Consider the following 23,742-nt stretch of genomic DNA (forward strand, 5'->3'; position numbering starts at 1 on the left):
GCTGTACTTTCTTGAGGGAAACCGCACAGACAAGCTGGAGAGTCGGTTTTTTGAATTTTGTATAAATGAGAATTTAACTGTGTCATGTTAGTCCTTAGTCTGGTGTGAAGAATGTTTAGATTTTTGCTTCCGTGTGAATAATATGTGGGTGGTTTGGATGCCGAATAATGTTTTTTGATCCACTTGTTGAAGTCTGAGAGGGGCAATTGCTTTGTGGTCTCTGGCAGTGTATTCCATTGTTTTCCTGTGAGAGTAAAGAAGGAGCGTTGATGTGTTGTTGTCCGGGTTCGAGCTAAAGTATGGTGTCTAGCGTTTCGAAGTGTCATGTTTATGTCATATTGTCGTGTACGTGGGATGATAGTTGTGATATAATTTGGAGTACTGTGGTTATCAGGTCTGCTTAATTTGTGATAGAGTGTCAATCGATGTGTTTGTCTTCTGGTTGTCAATTTGTCCCATCCTAATTCGGTGCGTAGTTTGTCAGATGGTGTTCTAAACAGGGTCCCAGTCGTCAGTCTCGCTATTCTGTTTTGTAACGTCTCCAGTCTAGAAATGTCTCTTAAAGTGATATGTCCGTCGTACACAGTGTCACAATAGTCAAAAATAGGTAAAATGTACGTTTTGTAAATTTGTTCTAGGATATGTCGAGGAAGATATTTTGCAATTGAATATAATGGGCTGGTATTTTTGTTTATTTTGCTTATAATTTCGTTTACATGTTCGTGGAATCGGAGATCGTGAGAAAACGTCAGTCCAAGATGTTTATGAGTCTCATCTTTCGGTATAGGAGTGTCAGCAAAATGAAGTGTCGGCTGTTGGTGTGACTTTATAAGTGAGAATGTTTGTTGACTAGTTTTTGCTGAATTGAATGAAATGGCCCAGTCTTGTCCGTATTTGTAAATTTCGTCTAAGTCTCTTTGTAAGGTCGTTTGGGTGTTTTGTAGTGTGTCTGGTGAGTGGGAGGCATATAAAGAGGTGTCGTCTGCAAATAATAAAATGTCGTTGTTTGTGCGTTTTGATAGATCGTTTAGATAAATTAGTGCTAGAAGAGGTCCAAGTACCGATCCCTGGGGGCATCCTGCGTTAATTTTGCGTTGTTGAGAAAAGGAATTTCGAATTTGTACTCGTTGTAATCTGTTACTAAGGTAAGATTTTAGCCAGTGGAGAAGTGTTCCTGAAATTCCGAATTCATTTTCGCATTTATATAGTAATCCTTTATGCCAGATCTTGTCAAAATATTTCGAGATGTCTAGGTATATTGCCGTGAAGTCTTGTCCGGTATCTAAAGCCTTATATAGGTTGTGTGTTAAGTAATGAAGTTGAAGTTCGGTGCCATGTTTTTTGCGGTAGCCACTTTGTTTATCTGTCAAAAGGTCGTGTTCTGTAATGTGTCCGTAAATTTGCCTGTATACAATTTTTTCGAAAATTTTAGAAATGGCCGATAATATGCTTATGGGCCGGTAGCAAGTTGGATCAGAAGGGGACCCTTTATTTTTGAAAATTGGTTTGATGTTCGCCTTTTTTAGCTCGTCTGGATAAATGCCTATTGATAATGATTTGTTAAATAGTTGAGACAGTGGTTTTGCAATTAGGAGTGCTGTTAGTTTTAAGAACTTTACGGGAAGGCCGTCTGGTCCGGTAGATTTGTTGGTGTCTAGAGAGTTAAGTATTTGAAGTACTTCATGTTCGTCAGTCGTAATGTTGTCGAGGGCTGGTATCGGAGTCATGTTTGCGGTAGTTGTCGGTGGAAGTCGTGTGTCTGGTATGTCAAGTGTGGATTGTAGAGCAAAATGTTCGTTTAGTAATGTCGCCTTGTCTTGTTCGTCGTTTAGTATTGTGCCGTCACGTCCGAGGAGTGGTGGAATTGTATTATTTTGTTTTCTCCCTGTAATTGAGGCAAGTGTTTTATGATATTTGTGTAAGTTTTGTTTATCGTTCAATAACTTTTGCACCTCTCTTTGCATGTACTCGTTTTTTAACCGTCTGTTTATTGCTGTGACTAAGTTACGTTGACACCTCCATCTCGTCCAGTTACTTTCAGTTTGCGTATCCTTTGCTAGTTTAAACAGTCTATCCCTTTTACGTATGGTTCTTTTCAGCTCTGATGTTATCCAGTATTTGTCATTTTTCTTGCGTTTCAGTTTAATTTTTGGAATTGCTGCTGCCGCCGCGTTGTGTAAAGAAGTAATAAATTCTGATGTTGCGGTATTTATGTCCTTGTTCATGATGCTTTCCCAGTCAGTGTCAGTCAGTGTCCTAGTTAAAAGTGGTATGTCCATGTTTTGGTAGTCCCAAATAGTTACAACAGAATCGTCGTTGTCTAATGTCGGTCGTGCGAAGTCAAGTGTTACAAATGTTGGAAAATGATCTAGGTTTGCAAATGATGATAGTATTCCGCTTTGTTGAATTATTTCACTGTTGTTAGTAAATATAAGGTCTCTAAGGTTGTTTACGTTTGTCGTGATTCGGGTAGCCTGTTGAATAATTTGATAAAGGTTTAACGTCTGCGCAGTGTCTTTGAGTTTTTGGTCAAATAGAGTCGTTCCACTGTGCTGTGCGATAGGGTGGTCAAGATAAATGTTTCCCGCGTTAAAGTCTCCTAATGAAATTATTGCCGTCGGTGTATGTGTTTGTGCCTTACATATAGTTTCAGAAAAATTGTCTAAGAAGGTTTGTAGTCGGTCGCTGGGAAGGTTAGGTGGGAGATAAATACTACTGACTATGAGTGTGAATTTGTGTGTTTTTATTTTGGCCCAGACCCATTCCTCATTCCCAGACTCGATATTTGACAATTTTTGAACCGGAAAAGATTTGTGTACATATAGTGCTACGCCTCCTCCATGTCGCGTTCTGTGTTTTGTAATGGGCGGGTGAAAGTCATCTAGTGTATACTGGCTGTCAGCCACCGAATTGTCAAGTTTTGTCTCTGTTAGTGCTAGAATCTGTATGTCGTTTGTTTGTATGAATTGTTCAAGTTCAGCGATTTTGTTTTCTGAGGTAATGCTATTGATGTTGATATGCGCAATCGTGATCTGTTTCGTCTCTGTAGGGCCTGGATTGAGTTCAATGCCGTGCATGGTGAGCAACATTTGTATGTTCATGTAGGAGCCGAGTAGTGACCACTGTGAGTTAGTCAAAATAGGGCAAGGTAGGTCATGTCTGGTTGTGTGCACATTTGGTAAGGATAGGACTGGTCTTGGTCTGGTTGGGTACAAGTCGGTAGGTAATGCAGCAGCAGCAGTCCAAGACGGCGGCAGCGGCCGGTCGGCGGCCCGTAGCACACCGGCGGCCGAGAGAAGTCGCGGGCCCGGCCGGACGCGCCCCCCCAGCAGAACGACGGCGGCAGCAGCCGACAGGGTCGGACGAGCAACAGGCAGCGCCGGCGAGCGGACTGGGGACAATCGCGTGGGCTTGTTACGTACGGAACAGAAGTTACAGAAAATCAAGCAGAACACAAAGATTAAGCGTAACATAACAGCAGGCACACCTGAGGTGCAGTGTGCGGGAAGCACAAGTACTAAAAATAATCAAGTAAGGCAAATGAAGCGCGTAATGGTAAGTAAATACAGTGGTGCTACCTTAAAATATAATGTCTCGTCAACAAAAGAAACATACGTGCAATGGCAACTTAGTGACAAAAATAGCGCGTCAACAGAAGAAACGTACATAATATGGCAAATAAAGTAACAATATAATAGCGTCGACAGAGAGTCATACATTATGTGGCAAATAAAGTGGCTATACAAATATAATAGCGGTCAACAGACGAAACACATAATAAAGCAAACTCATCCCTTTAAACGACCACGCACACATGTTTACTACATACGTACTGCTTGCATACAACAACTAACAATGACGCATAAATAAAGCACGAACAACCGCAGCTCCCTGCCCCTGGATGAACCCTCCCCACCCAGCCCCCCCCCCCCCCACACACACCGGTCAGTCGACCCAGGAACAGTCAGCGGCCACAGCCTGTCAGCGCAACAAAGGTAGTCAGGCGCCGCCCGCTCCGTCGGAGGGAGCCCATCAAACCGCTGACAGCTGACTCGGGAGCAGTCAGCGGGAGGGACAGAGCGGGAGAGCCAGGCGCCCCCACAGGGAGAGAGGGGAGCCGGGACGCGACAGAAGGGATGCAGTACAACTGCACCGGACAGCGGGCGCCGACAGATCGCAGCGTCTAGCCCGGGGCGAGACGCTCGTCCCAGCCCGGTTTGACGCGCGGAACGAAGCAAGAGGGAGCGGCGGCGCAGCTCGGCTCAGGCTGGGGGGAGGGAGGGGAGGGGGCGGGAGCGATCGAACTGCCGGCTCGGCGTACCTGCGGGGTACTCAGCTCACGCGTCCTACTTACGATGGGAACGGAGGAGTCGGCGATTGTCGTCGTGCCCGGGGCCCGTGTCGCAGCGAGAAGGTCCGCCGACGAGCTTCTCCAGGTCACGCAGAGAGTGGATCAGGGTCGTCGGGCTGTTCTCTCGCAGTCGGGCCTTCAGTTTCCCCACGTCAGACCACGCTGAGTGCAGTCTTCCCTCCTTCCGGTATTGCCGCGCCTTGTAGAGGATGTACTGGTTCTCTCTTGTTAAGTTATCCGTCACGAACACCTTCTTGGCCACCTCCGCCGTCACCGTAGAGCCCTCGAAGGGCCGGGGCTGACGCAGCTGCCGACGGGCGCTGTACAGGGCCTCCCGCTTGGAGAAGCAGGCGAACCTCACCACGAGCGTGCGCGTCTTGCCTGGTTTGACGGCGCCCACCCTGTGAGACCGGTCGATATCTTCTTTCTTGATCTCGACGCCCGCCAGCTTGGCCGTGTGCATGATGAGACGGTCGGTGTCCTCTCCTGGCGTCTCCGGAACACCGCTCACATCCAGACACAGGCGGCGCGAGTATTGCTCTAGGGAGTTCAGCTGTGCCTTGGTGTCGGCCAGCTCCTCCCTGAGCGCTTCTATCTCAGCGTTTCTCGCGGCAACCGCAGAGTCCACCGCCACCTTTACTTGCTCTCGGATGATGTCCACAAACACCTCGTTCTGGAGCATCTTCGTGACTGCTGCCTCTAGAGCTGCGTCGTCCATGTCCCGTCTCGGTGCAAGAAGTCCGCTCACCGGCACCACCCACTAATACCGCACACACGCACTCACCGCGCTCGCCGCAGCACAACTGAAACCGGTCGGCTGACCCGGGAGCGAGCGGTGGGCGGAGCTAACGAGCGGTGACCCGACCTCGGCGGCGGTCAGCTGCAGACTGATGACTCTAGAGACTCTGATCTGATGACTCTGCAGACTCTAGCTCGATCAGGGGCCGAACGGCAAAGGGGTCCAACGGACCCCCTCCCCTTTACGCTAGACGCTGGCAAAACACCAATATAAGCGATGGTTAGCCCTCGCCGGCACAGGCCATTTTGCGTCCTTCGACGGCACAAGGGGGGGGGGGGTTGGTACGACCCCCCCCCTCGCGTTTGGCCCCTGATAGAGCTAGAGCTTCGCGGAAAAACGAGCGTGTTGCCCGTCACGAGAGGAACCCGATGATACCCAATTTTAAGGTCCTAGGTCATCGGGTGACCTTCCAGGTCAGGTCAATAACCCGAAAACCGGGAAAATCGGGACCTGTTAGAAAGTCGTAAAGTGTGACTGCTTTGTGGTTTTCCGGGGTGCTGATCACGAATATCGTGTCAGTTTTGAATCAGAGATGATGTCTTTAAGCATTTAGACCAGGTCGGGTCAGGTCAGGTCAGGTCAACCGGTAGGGGTTGTGACGGGTATTCGTAATACGTGTCAACCACCTCTGGCAGCTTCGTAACATGTTACGAAGGCACCAAAACTACTTCGTAAATGTTCAAATGGTTGCTAAATTCGAATTCAGCTCCAAAAACTAGCCTTTAAACATGTAAAACTCGAAAAAGTGAACCGACGTCACCCGAGGTCACCAAAGGTCAATGACCTGATCTGAGCTTCAGGTGACCTTGAAACCCACCCTAATGTATGGGAGCAACATCAAATCACATGTTTGAACGCTTGAAACCACGAAAAGCTTGCAAACGCGCGGCTAATGCGAGCCGACATACGCCGAATCGCGATTCCGGCCAAACATGGTCTCGGAAAAAAGGTTGGTCACAGGTCAAAGGTCATTTGGGTCAGGGTCATGAAATTTTAACCCGCGCCGGGCCGGGGGGTGTTTGAACACCCCCCCCTGCGGTTTTTCGCAGATATCTCAAAAACGGCGGCGCGGAGCGCCGCCGTTTTTGGCATACCTGTTTGTGCATCTTTTCTGCACATGTTGTGAAAATTTCAGACCCAGGTCAGCTTAGGTCAGGTCACCAGATCACGCCAAGTGACCTCACCTCAGAAAAAATAAGAGTGCTCGTCATAGCTACACCGATTGATCGATTGCCTTGAAACTTTCAGCGATTGATTAGAGCAACATTATCTATAAAATGTATATCTCGGAATTTTGATATCGGTGACCTAAGGTCAGGTCAATTTTGCGACCTCTCCATTGTCAATGGGAGAAAATTGAAAAGCGTCTGTTTTCCACGAACGCTATTCTAAACACTCAAACATCGAGATGTAGATAAAATGGACACACTGAACCGGAAAATGGCAACTGTGACCCCTCGTTATGTCCCCGAGGTCATCTCAGGTTACGAACAGAATCTGACAGTTTTTTCGCTAATAACTTCTGATAGAGGCGTGCTAGAGCGCTGAAAACGCCTTAGATGTGTTCGACTCGACGTTGCGGATCGACTGATATGCAACATGACCTTTTCCGGTCAGGTCATGACATTGCCCTGAGGTCAAATTTTCAAGTTGACCTTTCAAGGTCAAATCATAGTTCATTCGACGCGTCTCGACGAGAGGAACACGATGGTGGCAAAAGTAATGTCGTGGCTCTTTTGAGTCAAAAGTTATTGCCGAAAAACGTTTTTCGTAAAAACGGCTATTTTTGGAGTTTTTGCCCTCTGGAGGCTAAACCGTTGACCTGAGGTCAAATCTGAGAATATTATTCAGAAAGGTCTGTAAAAGGGCTATCGAATGCGCTTTTCCGCGGCGCTGTAGCTCTATCGGTTCCCGAGATAGCCGTTGGCAGTTTCCAAAATGGTGGACATTTGACCTTTGGTGACCTCTGGTGACCTGACCTTTGACCTGACCGAAAAAAAATGACCGAAGTGTTTTCGTCCTTATTTTGGACGTTCTTTCGATTGCCGCTTACCGCGTGTCGCTACGTGGCCCAGGAGCCGAGTTAGAAGGGGGGGGGGTGTTCAGACACCCCAACCCCCGGCCCGGCGCGGAATCTCAGAGCACCGGCCCGGCGCGGGTTAAAGGTAGTGTGCCAGCTTTCCTGGACCGTATGGAGTTAATGGCCCAGATAAGGAGAACCGGATTTTTAGAACTTATCCATACCTTCAAAACTCATGGAAACGTCTTAAATTCTTCAAATTTTGAGTACCCCAGTGCGAAATTCGCCCCGACGGGTTGTCGGTCGTACCCCAACCACATTTCACACCACTATGAACAATAAATGCACACACTGAAATCGCTATTACCGATATGCTCATCCAATCAAGTTTCGATAAACCCGTTCATCATCATCTCCTGCGGTCTCGAACACGCCTGTTAGGTGGTGCGGTAGACCGCGCCCAAAGCCAGGGCCCCGGTAACGTGAGGTAGCCGAGTCGGGGCAGCGTGCGCTGACCCAAGCCGGGGCCGCGCGTCCTCCCGGTGTCATGTGATAGCCCGGGGCTGCCCGCGGGGATGCGGTAGACCGCGCCCAAAGCTGCGGCCCCGGCTTGGGTCAGCGCACGCTGCCCCGACTCGGCTACCTCACGTTACCGGGGCCCTGGCTTTGGGCGCGGCTTCTGCTCATACTTTGTGGTGCGGTGGTGGTGCGTCGGGCCGCGCGCTCTGACTTCGGCCAAGAAAAATGCGTCAGCTGATCATTGTCATTTCTGCCACTTGCGTGTGGTGAAATGGGGTCATAACTTAAGAGACGGCTTTTTCATATCAATTATTTTACATAAAATCATATTTCAAACCATAAATAATGTTCGACAGCCAAATAAAAGAAACAATGCCAATACAGGCTTACAGTTGGCTCGACATTGTGTTGTCTACGATTAGACAGCTGATAACTCATTCCCGTACGTCGTAACTCTATAATGACCTTTGCTTATTGTCACATGTGCGCCGCATTCGCGATTGTTGCCGACGCCTGTTTACAGGTGAGCCCACTACAATTGTTATACATATCGAAAAACCGATAAACTTTTAGGCGAAAAAGGCACTATTCCAGGCCCATTTTTGACTTTTTTGCGATATTAGGTAAAAACAGAAGCTTCTTATCCTAGGAAAAATAAAATGGGAAATCTTTCAAAGGTGGCACACTACCTTTAAGGGTAGGTGTAAAATTGATCAATGCGAGGGTACTGAAAGTTTCGTCGCGATCGGCCGCTTTTTACTTGAGTTATTCGCGAAAAACCTTAGGGGGGTTGCATCAACCCCCCCCCCCTGTGCCGGCGAGGGTTAAAATACAGCTGCTGTAATAAAGATTCGGCTGGAATCAAAGGTCAGGTTTCCAAAATTTCAGCTCTCGCGGCTATCAGCAAATAGACACATGTAGAGGCGGCATCCGCCTCCCCCCCCCCTCTTCTCCTCTCGGCCACTACCAGCGAGGTTTTAAACGTATCATACACATTGCAAAGCGTCATATCAGATGACGCACCCGAGCAGCCATATGCAGTGAACAAAAGCTTATTACCCACGCTAGTCCATCGGCACCATAGCACATGGTCGAGACTGTCATCAGCCACGGACGCGCACTCGACCAACCCTCTGGGCCCGTTGACTGCGGGTGACCTTGACATGTCAAGCCTGATCGGCCGCCGGCCGCCGTCGTGCGGTCGTTACACGCGGAGGGGAGGGAGACACAAAGCTCTACGTTATGGCTGACCTCTGACCTTTCCCCGTGCCCTGGTCACTGACCCCGCTCCATGTCGCTGGGCGGTGGCATGGTGGTGGAAACCGGTTCTAGCCTCTACACATGCCACCATTCTAACGCTCCCCTCCCCACGCTACTACGCGGCGTGGAGTACAGTAGGTCTACTAAAAAAGTCCCCCGCTCCAGAGGCGGCCGGCCGGCCGAACCCCGGGATTCCAGCCCCGACTCTATTGCGCAGGCCGCGGCAGTGACACGGGTCAGGTCGCGGCGCCCGGCGAAAGGGTCAGTTGGCGGCGGCCGGCCGTGGAGTGAGGACGCCGCGTGTGGGGCGCAGCGATGCCGCAGTGCAGAGGAGGGGAAGATAGTGACTGCACGATGCCGGAAATGATGCCTTTGTGATCTAAATTAAACACCTGCACTGCAGTGCATATCCTCCCTTGCCCCATTCCTATTATGTATATCATAATCCTTCAATAATCCGTAATGACCATTCAACGCAAGCAAGCAAACAAAACAACCCGTTTAGCGGCGACATCATCTCGGATAAAAAAGCGACAGTGATGAATAGAATTGACTTAGCGCGAGGGCAAATCGAGGGGTATATATGTATCATAATTTATGCCGAGTATTTTATTCCCATCTAGCAAATTAGGATTGGGGATCTTGTCCAACAAGTCAGCGGCCGTTCTAGACACAGATAAATACTTTGTTTTCGGTCGCATCATTATCTGCAATAATTCGAAGCGAGGTTTAACCCTCGCCGGCCGAGAAAAAGGGGTGGATGCCGCCACCATGTATTTTTTTTTTTGTGGGAGCTCAAAGCACACTAATGATAGAAGGCTGACATTTCATATGCCTTATGTTTGATTCAAGCCGGATCATTTGAAATCAACCACGTTTTCATGTCAGGTCACTTAACTATGTCGTCTTAACCCTCGCCGGCACAGGCCATTTTGCGTCCTTCGACGGCACAAGGGGGGGGGGGGTTGGTACGACCCCCCCCTCGCGTTTGGCCCCTGATCGAGCTAGAGCTTCGCGGAAAAAACGAGCGTGCTGCCCGTCACGAGAGGAAGCCGATGATACCCAATTTTAAGGTCCTAGGTCATCGGGTGACCTTCCAGGTCAGGTCAATGACCCGAAAACCGGGAAAATTGGGACCTGCTAGAAAGTCGTAAAGTGTGGCTGCTATGTGGTTTTCCGGGGTGCTGATCACGAATATCGTGTTAGTTTTGATCAGAGATGATGTTTTTAAGCATTTAGACCAGGTCGGGTCAGGTCAGGTCAGGTCAACCGGTAGGGGTTGTGACGGGTATTCGTAATATGTGTCAACCGCCTCTGACAGCTTCGTAACATGTTACGAAGGCACTAAAACTACTTCGTAAATGTTCAAATGGTTGCTAAATTCGAATTCAGCTCCAAAAACTAGCCTAAAAACATGTAAAACTCGAAAAAGTGAACCGACGTCACCCGAGGTCACCAAAGGTCAATGACCTGACCTGACCTTCAGGTGACCTTGACACCCACCCTAATGTATGGGAGCAACATCAAATCACATGTTTGAACGTTTGAAACCACGAAAAGCTTGCAAACGCGCGGCTAATGCGAGCCGACATACGCCGAATCGCGATTTCGGCCAAACATGGTCACGGAAAAGAGGTCACAGGTCAAAGGTCATTGGGGTCAGGGTCATGAAATTTTCAGGGAACGTGTAAAATTGATCAATGCGAGGGTACTGAAAGTTTCGTCGCGATGGGCCGCTTTTTACGCGAGTTATTCGCGAAAAACCTTATGGGGGGGGGTTGCATCAACCCCTCCCCCCTCCCTGTGCCGGCGAGGGTTAAGTAAACCTCTGCAGACTGCACGGTCGTCGGTTGTAAAATGATGCAAATCCGTAATGATGACCTAAAACTATACCTCAAGCACATGAACTCGTGACTTCATACATTATTGGCAAGGTTTAACCCTCGCCGGCCGAGGGGGGGGGGGCGGGTGCCACCCCCCATAGGGTTTTTGTCGCGATAGCTCCGAACACGCTGGCGATAGAGAGCTGAAACTTGGCATACCTGACCTTTATTTCAAGCCGGATCTTTTGACACCAACCGCATTTTTTAATCAGGTCAGGTCACTGACCTATGACGTCATAAGTGAACCTCTGCACGGTCTTCAGATGTCGCAACTTCGCAACGCCCTCACTGCCAGAGGAGATGTCACAAGGAAATGAAGCTTGCAGGATCTAGTATCCATTTTGAGGCTCACAACTTGTATATCTCGGATTTTTCCTAAAGGTTATATGAGGTCAGGTCATTTTCGTGACCTCACCATTATACAGGGTGATCGAAAAAAGTGTCACCCCTAATTTTAAAGCCATATAACTCGCGATTGGTTGGTCGTACGACTTTGCGCCAGGCAGCATTGGAAAGAGCATACAATTTCCTTTCGAATGGATGTAAATATGCATGGTTTATGCCGCAAACGAAGATGTAGCTATTAACAAAGTATGTTAAGGACGCAAATTGGCGTGTTCAAAAGTTTGGTTGTGCAAATTTGTACTTTTGACAGAGTTTTTGATCTGACAGCTCACGTGACAGCTCACGTGAGCATTTTTCTTGACTGTTCCATGTTACCGCTGCATAAAATTGATAATCCGGTAGTGCAGGTTGTCGCAATAATTCGCTAGTTACCGGCGAATTTGTGAATAATGAGGCCGCATATTTGCAAGGAAGATCTGATAAGGTCTTCCTTGCCTAAGGTCAGCTGAGAAACAAGTCTAAGGTCAGCTGAGAAACAGTCTGCAGTGAACAACATACACTCCATGTGTAATGTGTAAGGTGTGTGTTATGTTGAGTTACGATACTCATTGTTCTCGTTCAGCGGTGTCCGATCCCGTTCGGTGAATTTCGTTTCACGTGAAAGCCGGACATTGACTGGTTTTTGAGCCCATGGGGACATGATTTGGAATAGAAAACAATCATGAATACATTCAATTGAAAAGAAATTGCCTGCTCTTTCCGATGCTGCCTGGCGTGAAGTCATCCGACCTACCAGTCGCGAGTTATGTAGATTTTAAGTTAGGGGTGACATTTTTTTCGATCACCCTGTAAGTCAATGGGGAAAAATGAAAACTACTATTCTGGCACCGGGAACGATCTCCAACTATCTCAAGCACACAGAATCGTGATTTGATGCACTCCTTGCAAGGTTAGATGCGTCACTTTTGCAATGTTGACCTTGTGTGACGTCATTTATGACGTCATCAAGGTCATATTAGTTTTTCGTCAATAACTCTTGATCAAATTGAGCTAGCGAGTCGGGAAAGCCACCAGTGGACTCAGGAAGACCTGCCGAATCGAATGATATGCGACATGACCTCTTTCAACCAACTTCGTTAGCTGGGGGTGCTGACCTGACCTTGACCTGAGGTCAACACCCCAAGTTGACCTGACCCGAACAAAAAGTATATCATTCGACGCGCCTGAGCAAGGCGAACACGATGCTGCCAAAATCGGCGCTCTGCGGCCGTTTTTGCGAAGTTATTCACCAAAAACTGAACCGTACCTTGGGGCACTTGACCTGACCTCAGAGGTCACCGGTTGACCTAGGACCTTAAAATCGGGTATCAATCTCTGCGTCTCGTAACGGCGCACACGCTCGTTTTTTCCGCGACGCGCTAACTCCACTAGGGGCGAAACGGCGAGGGGTCGTACCCGCCCCCCCCCCCTCGGCCGGCGCGTATGTAGAAAACCAATAGGTCCAGCGAGGGTTAATGCTTCACTTTTGCATTGCTCACCTTGCGTGACGGAGTGCTCGTCAATAGGAGTGCTTCGTCAATAACTCCCGAGCAAAATGAGCTAGCCAGTCGGGACAGCCATCAATGAACTCTGCAAGACTTGCCGAATCAAATGTTATGCAATATGTCCTCCTTTCAACAGCTTCGTGACCTGTGTTGCCCTAACATGACATTGCCCTAAACATCCTAAATTGCTTCACCTAAGCAAAAAAGCATATAAATCGACGCGTCTGAGAACAGACAACACGATTGTATCGAAATGACGATAATGCGAACATTTTTTGCGAAGTTTTTCACCAAAAACCGATCCAATGCCGTGGGGCCCTTGACCTGCCCTAAGAGGTCACCGATATTTTAAAATGGGGTAACAGTCGCTGTGTCATGTAACGACGCAAGCGCTCGTTTTTTTCCGCGAGGCTCTAGCAGTTAGCTCAATTATAGGAGCTAAACATGGGGTTGGGGAATCGCTCCCTTCTCACTCACTATTTGGCCGTGATAGTGTTCGCAATTATTGTTAAAATCTGACATTTTAAGATTTCAAATGACCCATTTGTTTCCGCCCAAGTCTTTCAATTGAAGGTCATAACACCAGGTCACGTCAAGTGACCTTACCTCAAGGAAAGTTCCTGTGCTCATCATATCTAAATGCATCGACTAACCGATCACTTTATTTCACACGATTTCAATGGGCAACAGTATATGTATTTGAAACGTTTACTTTGCAAGTTTGACATTGCTGACAGAAAGGTCGGGTCAATTTTGAGATCGCTAAATTCAATGGGAGAAAGTCGAACTGCGCTTTTTTTTGACGGAACGCATAAGAAACACTCTGAAGTCTGAAAACATGTGATGCCTGATGAGATACAATACTGAATGAGAAAATTGTTTGTTTTGTTGGGAGCCATCTTTTTCGGTCTGAGAAGGCCCTTGCAGAGCTATGACATAACTATGTTCTGGTGTAGTAATTTGGTTGTGCGAGCCAGCGACAGTGATCTGCGGAAGCGTGACTGTTCTCGTGGGACGATTGCCCTGTCGAGGCGTTCCAGTCGTCTCCCCAACGGTCACCCGAAGAGGATTATGTGTCCTGGAATGGAACCGACATCAACTACAGGTTGGCTGGTGGGGTGACCTCCAGTCCAGAGGGGTAAGCATGAAGGCTAGGGGCGATGCGGATTGGTTTTTCCTGAGGATAGCGAGGACGGAAGCAATCTAGCACCCTTGACCCTTCCTTATACTGAATGTATCTCAGTGTTACCGCCGGAGTGTTGCGGTACAGGCGCCGCGGGCGCGTCATATTTCGTCGCTGCATGGCGCATGGAGTGGTGCGTGTCCATGTGCCTGTTTTCACTGTATCTTCCTTGTTTTGTGTTGATTTTGCATTCTTGCCCGAATGCGTAGTGTTACAGTTTCTCTTCTTTCATTCCAGCATTGAATGAGATTGAAGATTGATCATTTGTCTAAATGCTCCTGCTCAGTTGAGCGGCTGATTGACACACCTCCCAGATACCCGGACGAAGTATGTTTCTTATTTCTTTGTCCCATGATATATCTGTTATGATTGGTTTATCTGTGTCATTGCATTCATTGATTGGTTTACATTCATTGATTGATTTTAGTTTACGTGTCAAAACCAATAAGTTATCTAGTCATTTATGTTTGTGTTAAAAGCTATTCATGACATATGAGTCAGGCATCATGGTCGTGCAGTTGGTAGTGTGCCTGTTGACGTGTTTGGTGGGTTCACCTGCTCGTTATAATTGGGTTTTGCCTTGCTGACCATTTTGCCCTTGTGTGTGCGTGTGAATTTTTGCCAACAGTTTTTACGATCAATTGTACTGCCAACATCTACAATCATTGCAAGACTGCAATAAAGAACCGAGTAGACTAACAGTTTGCAGTTTTGAGAAAACGGGTAGATAGCGGCGATATCACTCAGGCTGTTAAATCTCCTAAGCGTTTTTTTTCTCGACATCATCAAGGTGTCATTAATAAAAATATGAAATCCGGGAGGATAGATCAAATATAGAAATTGTGGCCAACAGAACATTATCAGTTGCGTTCAACATACTCGTAAGCATGATCACACACCTAGCTTACACCTGAGCCATGTAATAAATATTTTTGATAGACATGCTTAAGTTATGAAATCATCTAAAGTGTTTGTAAAGTTCCACGATACAGATCTAATATCCTGCTATGCATCATGACCATTTCTGGTCAGGTCATGTCTTTGAACATCGGCCAAATTCTTCAAATGACCTTTAAAGATTAACTTTTGATTCATTCGAAGCGTTTTGATAAGAGGACCACGAGGCTGGTAAAATTAATTTCATGCAAGTTTAGCTTAAAACTTTTAGTGTTTGTGGAAAAGCAATTGGTTTTCTCATAATACCGATGATGGCAGTTGCTGTTATTTACGTGCTTAGCCGTTGACCTTAATTAAATCTGACAATATTATTCAGACATAGCGGTAAACGAGCTGCTTGTTGTGTTAGGTTAGGCTCTTTCGGTCAATTTCAGAGTGGGAAGGATGACAGGAATTAGGGGGAGACAGGGGGCCTGGGCGGGAGTCCTGGGCCTCATGCTCCGCTGGGGCCGAGCCCATCACGTGGGTTGGATTGCCCCGACACATGGATAGCCGTGGGCGGTGTTTCACGGCCCCGCGCTGCAGCACGCTGCGCTGCGCATTGTTGTTGCATTGTTGCGGCGGTTGATATGAATTCGGCTCCACGCTAGCGTTACGAGCTTCCGAGTCTGTTGATGCATCCATGGAAATTGGAAACCCAATGCACCGGTGCGCGCAACGCACCCTGTCCAAGCAAAATTTTATCATCGATGACCTCTGGTGACATGATCTTTTGCTCTGACCCGATCTAAAATTGGCTGAAGTATCTTTTCTTCTTTTTGCTACTTTTGACGCTACTTCGAATACCACTTAAATGCCCAAAGCTGAGTTATAAGAATGATGCTTAATCCCCAGTTCCACTCCAACAGGGCTTGAGAGTCTAGGCATTCCTGTGGGGCACGGGCTAACAATGACTATCTCATAATCATTGTGGCCATGAACATCTACTGCCATTGATTAACACCGGTTTCGCTGCGCTGAGCGGTGGCCGTCCCGTTTGTTGGATTCTACAGCTGGCTGGCGGAAAGCGTTACCGGTCGCCCGTCCACCGCCCGCGGGCCGGACCGAGCGGTCCCGCTGACCCTACCTGACCTGAGCCCGGCGCGATATGGGACGGGCAGACGGGGGTTCGGCTCAGCGAAGGCAGCGCCCACTGGTGCTGGGGACTTTTTTAATAGACCTACTGTACGCTCGTGCGTAACTGGGCGGAGCAAGGGGTCACGCGATACAGGGGCGGAACTGGTTGCCCTCCCGCTCGCCGAGCGACCAACGACTAATACCCTGGAGAACCGTACATCAATTTTGGACAATTTGTGAAATTTTTGACCCCAGGTCATGTCAGGTCAGGTCACCAGGTCAAGTTTACTGACCAAACCTAAAAAAGTTTGCAATCATGTCCAGCCTGCAGTGTTTGTCAGAAAGGTTTTAAACTTGGTGGATTGCATGATGTTATAGGCGCCTATAATTTGTATATCTCGGATTTTTCATATCCGTGACCTAAGGTCAGGCCAGTGGCGTGACCTTACCATTATAAGTCAATGGAGAAAATGAAAATGCCTCTAAATCCGTGTGTACGCATAGGAACAGTCCAAATATTTCAGAATTACAATGATTTGGACCACCCGTGACGACCAAGGTGTCTTTTTTGCTGATAGCCTCCAGAAAGGTCATCCGAGGTCATTTGAGGCTACAAACAGCTTTTTGCCAGTAACTCTCGAATGGAAAGACATAGAACGCTGGGGATGGTCTCATTGTGTTTGTCTTGCCGAGACGCATCGACTGATATGCAACATGACCTTTTCCGGTCAGGTCATGACCTTGACCTGAGGTCAAATTTTCAAGTTGACCTTTCAAGGTCAAATTATAATTCATTTGATGCGTCTTGGCAAGAGGAACATGATTCTGGTAATAGAAATGTCTTGGCTTTTTTTAGTCAAAAGTTATTCTCGAAAAACACTTTTCGTAAAAACAGCTATTTTGGAGTTTTTGCCTTCTGGAGGCTAAACCGTTGACCTGAGGTCAATTTTGATGATAACCTTATCGAAAGAAGAGTTTAAAAGCTATCGATTGCATTCCATGCGTTTTTCTAGCTATCATAGTTCCTGAGATAATTCATGTTTTCTGAAAAATATAATGACATTTGACAAATTTTAACCTTTGATGACCTTCAGTGACCCCAATATTGCTCTAAGATGAAAAATGACCGAAATACTTTCAAACGTACGCATTAAGAGCTATCGACTGCTTTTTACCGCGTCTTTCTAGCCCTCTATAGTTTTTGAGTTAGAGGTGGGTGGTAGCATATGCCCCCCCCCCCCCACTAGGGCGAAGTTGACTGAGATCGCCACTGGGGCGCGGGTTAAGGGGGTTCCTAATTAGGCACCTCGCCCTACGGACGAGGGATAGGTGCAGTGCATGACGCTGAGCCATGCAGCGTTAACTCCAACTCCGGAGTCGGAGTCGGTAAGATTTTGGCGACTCCGACTCCGGGCAGAACTGTCGACTCTGACCGACTCCAACTCCGACTCCGACTCCGCAGCCCTGTTTCGACCCAATAAAAGTTTTAGCGGGAAGAGCTGTCACAATTACAGTTTTGAAGATAACGAAAGATATTCAAGATAAAAAAGATGTAAAATAAACAGCGCTACAAAACTGCTAACTGTAATTTCTAAACAAAAATTGATTTTAACCATCAAAACTATAGAAGTATAACTAGGGCGTATTTTAACATGTTAACTGGGTCGGCAATTGCTGACCCAGTCACGGAGAATGCCGACCCATTGACAGCCGTTTGCCGACCCAGTTGCCACCCCTTCTAGGATGCAGCACGCACATGCAGGCTACTGTTAACGCCAGACTCCTTGAGACCCTAATTTTTCGCCATTATTCTTCAATGCGTGGAAGAATTTCAACTAAACTCAGGACATGGCCGCTTCAAGACCTGCCGAAACTTTTACAATTTAGATATTTTGTCGCTATTTCAATATTTCAGGCACTTCTCATTGACTCGTAATGTTAAATTTCGAGCAAGATTTTCACCCGGTGTGTAGGGGCTATCACCAGTCAGTCTGTGATACGTTATGTTGTCGTTGATAAAAAACACAAGGAACAAATGTTTAACGAGGAGGAAACCCTTCATTAGGAGTTGCAGGGACCACTTGATTGGCCCATTTTAGTTAAATATAGGCCGAATGTTTCTATTTCAACCCCATTTATCGTAATGAGACGAATCTAATGGTTTAGTGGTACGTCTTTTGAACACATATAGGGCTTGGATTTCTCGTCAGCCTGCCTGAAACACACCATGATTTGCATGCTTTGCTATCGGTGAAGGAAAATTCTTACGCCGTGATGACGTCACGGTAAAGGAATTCTGGAGCTCGTGAACGGGGGCTGGTTTTCGGGAAATGACGGAAGACTTTTGGTCGTTTTTAGGTCAGATCTTGGGTCAGATCATATGCCTTTTTGTACATTGGATCTAGAGCTTAGAATATGCTTTGAACACGAAGCTAGCATATGTATTCAAAATTGTAGTATTAACAATCGCTCATGATCTTTCCTAACATTAGATGACCTAGGATGTAAATAGGGCAACCGATAATATTTTCTAAATAATTGTTCGAATTTTGCCTGCAAAACAAAGTTTGAGAATGTATGGTATTACTTTGACCCGAACGATGTGCCGCTGAATTTTCCCTCTGGGATGATTATGGACAGCTCGCGAAATTAACTTTAACCTAAGCTACCGACAAACAGAAGAAAAATCTGATGCAATCATTCCTCAATCCTCTCACCTTATTCAACCGTTGAAACGTTAAAGGTATTTGTTCAGTCCGAGTCGCTATGTCGACCGTTTAACATTGCCGTGCTAGGGGGGGGGGGGCGTTTTTACGTCCACCTCCCCCAGGTTTTTCGCGAATACCTATCTCAAAAACGGCGACGCGTAGCGCCGCTGTTTTAGATACACCTGCTCCGACATCTTTTTCGCACATGTTATGAAAATTTCAGACCCCGGTCATTCAAGGTCAGGTCACCAGGTAACGTGACCTTACCTCAGAAAAAGTTCGAAAGCTCGCTGTAGCTACACCGACTGAGCGATCACTTTGAAACTTTCAGTAATTGCTTAGGGTAGCCGTATGTGTAAAATGGGTAGCTCGGATTTTTTTAATATCTGTGACCTAAGGTCAGGTCAATTTTGCGACTGCTCCATTATCCGTCAATGGGAGAAAATTGAAATGCGCCTCTTTTGGACGAATGTCGATCTACACCCTCTCAAACATCGGTTCATAGGAAAAAAAATGACACACTGAATCGGAAAATTGCACCTGTGACCTCTTTGTGTGCCCCTGAGGTCATCTCAGATCATGAAGGGTATTCAGCAGTTTTTTGACAACTTTTGACAGAGACGTGCTCGAGCGGTGAAAACACTAAACCGTTGATCTGAGGTCGAATTTGAGGACATGCTGGCGAAAGAGCGTTAAAAGAGCTATCGAATGCGCTTTTCCCCGGCGCTGTAGCTCTATTGGTTCCCCAGTTAGCCGTCGGCTGTTGGAAATCGTTGAAATCGACAAAATTTGACTTTTGCTGACCTCTGGTGACCTGACCTTTGCCCTCACCTTAAAAATGTTTCCTCCTTATTTTTGACACTCTTTCGATTGCCGCTTATCGCGTGTCGCTACGTGGCCCAGGAGCCTAGTTAGACGGAGGGCTCCCCCCCCCCCCCCACCAGCACTCGACGGAAAGTTCATGCCACCAACACGGCGCGGGTTGATTGTTATGTTAGCTATCTCCTGTTGCTGTTGTAGCTGTGGAGTCAGCTCCTGTTGTAAGCTGTGGAGTCGTGGACCTGATCTCGAAGGAACTGGGCCTAGCATTGTCATATAGCAAACGTAAAAATGTGTAATAGGTTGTGCAAAAAATAGCTTCGAAACCCTCCACATCATCCCCATTAGTGCCGAGCTCCCAACGACGACCATAAAAACGTCCCCATCCCGTCAGCGTGGGTTTATCATAAGGATGCTAAGATTTAAGTTCCAATCCGAAGCTGAAATGATGGAAAGAAAATTTACATTTTGCATACGAAACAGGCTGACACAACTAAATATTTCCTCTTTCACTCCCTCTCACTGATTTAACCATTACACTCTTTCTCATTTTACCCTCTCTGGTTTTCCTTTTCTGTCTCTTTTTTCTCCTCCCGTCCTTATCCCTTCCCTCTAGTCTCTCTCTCTCTCTCTCTCTCTCTCTCTCTCTCTCTCTCTCTCTCTCTCTCTCTCTCTCTCTCTCTCTCTCTCTCTCTCTCTCTCTCTCTCTCTCTCTCTCTCTCTCTCTCTCTCTCTCTCTCTCTCTCTCTCTCGCTCTCTCTCGCTCTCTCTCGCTCTCTCTCGCTCTCTCTCGCTCTCTCTCGCTCTCTCTCGCTCTCTCTCGCTCTCTCTCGCTCTCTCTCGCTCTCTCTCGCTCTCTCTCGCTCTCTCTCGCTCTCTCTCGCTCTCTCTCGCTCTCTCTCGCTCTCTCTCGCTCTCTCTCGCTCTCTCTCGCTCTCTCTCGCTCTCTCTCGCTCTCTCTCGCTCTCTCTCGCTCTCTCTCGCTCTCTCTCGCTCTCTCTCGCTCTCTCTCGCTCTCTCTCGCTCTCTCTCGCTCTCTCTCGCTCTCTTCTCTCTCTTCTCTTTCTCTTTCTCTTTCTCTTTCTCTTTCTCTTTCTCTTTCTCTTTCTCTTTCTCTTTCTCTTTCTCTTTCTCTTTCTCTTTCTCTTTCTCTTTCTCTTTCTCTTTCTCTTTCTCTTTCTCTTTCTCTTTCTCTTTCTCTTTCTCTTTCTCTTTCTCTTTCTCTTTCTCTTTCTCTTTCTCTTTCTCTCTCTCTTTCTCTCTCTCTTTCTCTCTCTCTTTCTCTCTCTCTCTCTCTTTCTCTCTCTCTCTTTCTCTCTCTCTCTCTTTCTCTCTCTCTTTCTCTCTCTTTCTCTCTCTTTCTCTCTCTTTCTCTCTCTTTCTCTCCTTCCTCTCTTTCTCTTTCATGTTACATGCGATTGCCAAGTACCATATTAAACAGCCAAATCTGAAGCTTTGATCCATGTATAGCATCAGTCACATACACTTTTCCTTTGACTCTCACACTCCTTTTAGACAAGATGTTCAAAATTGCCACCTCGGCGACGGATGCACTCCAGCACCAGAGCCTAAAGTTGGCGATGGCGCGGACGCACCACGTTCTTAAGGAAATGGAACCAAAGCAGCTTCCAATGACATCCTTCAGCCGCAGAATATCCTGGGGACTCTCCTCATCGACCTCGGACTTTGCATAGCCCCAGAGGAAGAATTCTACGACGTTGAGCTCCGGCGAGTGTGGCGCCCACCGGACCTCAGCGCTCTTTGAAATCAACTTTCCGGAGTTCGCTTACCAACTTGTTCTTGTGCAGGGTTTGGTGTTTGTTTAATTTTGTCAAATAAACAAACATAAACAAACTGTTCACGAACAAATGTGTTCGCGAACAAGTGACGTCATCGGTCAAATTTTGGTAAACAAACAACGAACAGTTCGCGAACGTTCATGAACTGTTCGCGAACACGGTAAAGAGGGGGTAGATAAGACCCCTCCTTAGCCATTTCACTCCTAATTGAGATAAAACATTGCGGAAAAAGCCAGCGTGTGCGTCTTTACGAACCACAGCGATTGGTATCCGATTTCAAGGTCTTACACCAACCGGTGACCCCTGAAGTCAGGTCAAATGTCATGAAGTAAGGGTTTGGTTTTTGGTAAATAACTTCACCAAAAATGGTAGCAGAGCCGCGATTGTGGCACCATCGTGCTCTTCGTTGCCAGGCGCGTCGACTGATATACTTTTTGTTTTGATTAGGCCTTTTTAGGATGTTGACCTCAGGTCAAGGTCAGGTCAAAGCCACTCGGGTCACGAAGCTGCATGGAGGATGTCATGCTGCACATCATTCGATGTTGCAGTTCTTTCTGAGTCAATTGATGGCTCAACCGATTCGCTACCTCAATTTGATCGGAAGTTATTAGCGAAAAGCTCCTACTGCACCAAACAACCTTAGTGGCGTCTTATATGACGTCATGCAAGGTCTTAAATGCACAATTTAAGCCTCAGCGTTGCAAGAATAATTATAAATCACGATTCACGTACAGTAGGTCTATTAAAAAAGTCCCCAGCACCAGTGGGCGCTGCCTCCGCTGAGCCGAACCCCCGTCTGCCTGTCCCATATCGCGCCGGGCTCAGGTCAGATAGGGTCAGCGGGACAGCTCGGTCCGGCCCGGGGGCGGTGGACGGGCGGCCGGTAACGCTTTCCGCCAGCCAGCTGTAGAATCCAACAAACGGGACGGCCGCCGCTCAGCGCAGCGAAACCGGTGTTGAAGAATGGCAGTAGATGTTCATAGCCACAATGATTATGAGAGTCATTGAGTCATTGTTAGCCCGTGCCCCACAGGAATGCCTATGCACGCCCTGTTGGAGGGAAAATGGGGATTGAGCATCATTCTTATAACTCAGCTTTGGGCATTTAAGTGGCATTCGAAGTAGCGTCAAAAGTAGCAAAAAGAAGAAGAAATACACTTCAGCCAATTTTAGATCGGGTCAGAGCCAGAGGTCATGTCACCAGAGGTCATCGGTGGTAAAATTTTGCTTGGACAGGGTGCGTTGCGCGCACCGGTGCATTGGGTTTCCAGTTTCCATGGAGACATCAACAGACTCGGGAGCTCGCAACGCTAGCGTGGAGCCGAATTCATATCAACCGCCGCAACAATGCAGCAGCGCAGCGCAGCGTGCTGCAACGCGGGGCCGTGAAACACCGCCCAGGGCTATCCATGTGTCAGGGCAATCCAACCCACGTGATGGGCTCGGCCCCGGCGGAGCATGAGGTCCAGGACTCCCGCCCAGGCCCCCTGTCTCCCCCTAATTCCTGTCATCCTTCCCACTCTGAAATCGACCGAGCCTAACCTAACACAACAATCAGCTCGTTTACCGCAATGTCTGAATAATATTGTCAGATTTAATAAAGGCGAACGGCTTAGCACGTAAATAACAGCAACTGCCACCATCGGTATTATGAGAAAACCAATTGCTTTTCCACAAACACTTAAAAGTTGTTAGGTTAAAACTTGCTTGAAATTAATTTTACCAGCCTCGTGTTCCTCTTATCAAACAACGCTTCGAATGAATCAAAAGTTGATCTTTAAAGGTCATTTGAAAAATGTGGCCTATGTTCAAAGACATGACCTGACCAGAAATGGTCATGATGCATAGCAGGATATTAGATTCGTATCGTGGAACTTTACAAACACCTTAGATGATTTCATAACTTAAGCATGTCTATCAAAAATAATTAAGACATGGCTCATATATAAGCTGGGTGTGTGATCATGCTTACTAGTATGTTTAACGCAACTGATAATGTTCTGTTGGCCACAATTTCTATATTTAATTTATTCTCCCGGATTTCATATTTTTATTAATGACACCTTGACGATGTCGAGGAAAAAACGCTTAGGAGATTTAACAGCCTGAGATACATTCAGTATAAGGAAGGGTCAAGGGTGCTAGATCCCTTCCGTCCTCGCTATCCTCAGGAAAAAAACAATCCGCATCGCCCCTAGTCTTCATGCTTCCCTCTCTGGACTGGAGGTCACCCCACCAGCCAACCTGTAGTTGATGTCGGATCCATTCCAGGACACATAATCCTCTTCGGGTGACCGTTTGGGAGACGGCTGGACCGTCCCGACAGGGCAATCGTCCCACGGGACAGTCTCGCTTCCGCAGGTCACTGTCGCTGGCTCGCACAACCCAATTACTACACCAGAGCATAGTTATGTCATAGCTCTGCAAGGGCCTTTTCAGACCGAAAGAGTGTTTATTATGCGTTCCGTCCAAAAAAAGTGCAGTTCAATTTTCTCCCAT

Source organism: Amphibalanus amphitrite, unplaced genomic scaffold (assembly GCF_019059575.1).
Source record: "Amphibalanus amphitrite isolate SeventyFive unplaced genomic scaffold, NRLGWU_Aamphi_draft 001439F_arrow, whole genome shotgun sequence".
NCBI classification, from domain to species: Eukaryota; Metazoa; Arthropoda; class Thecostraca; order Balanomorpha; family Balanidae; genus Amphibalanus; species Amphibalanus amphitrite.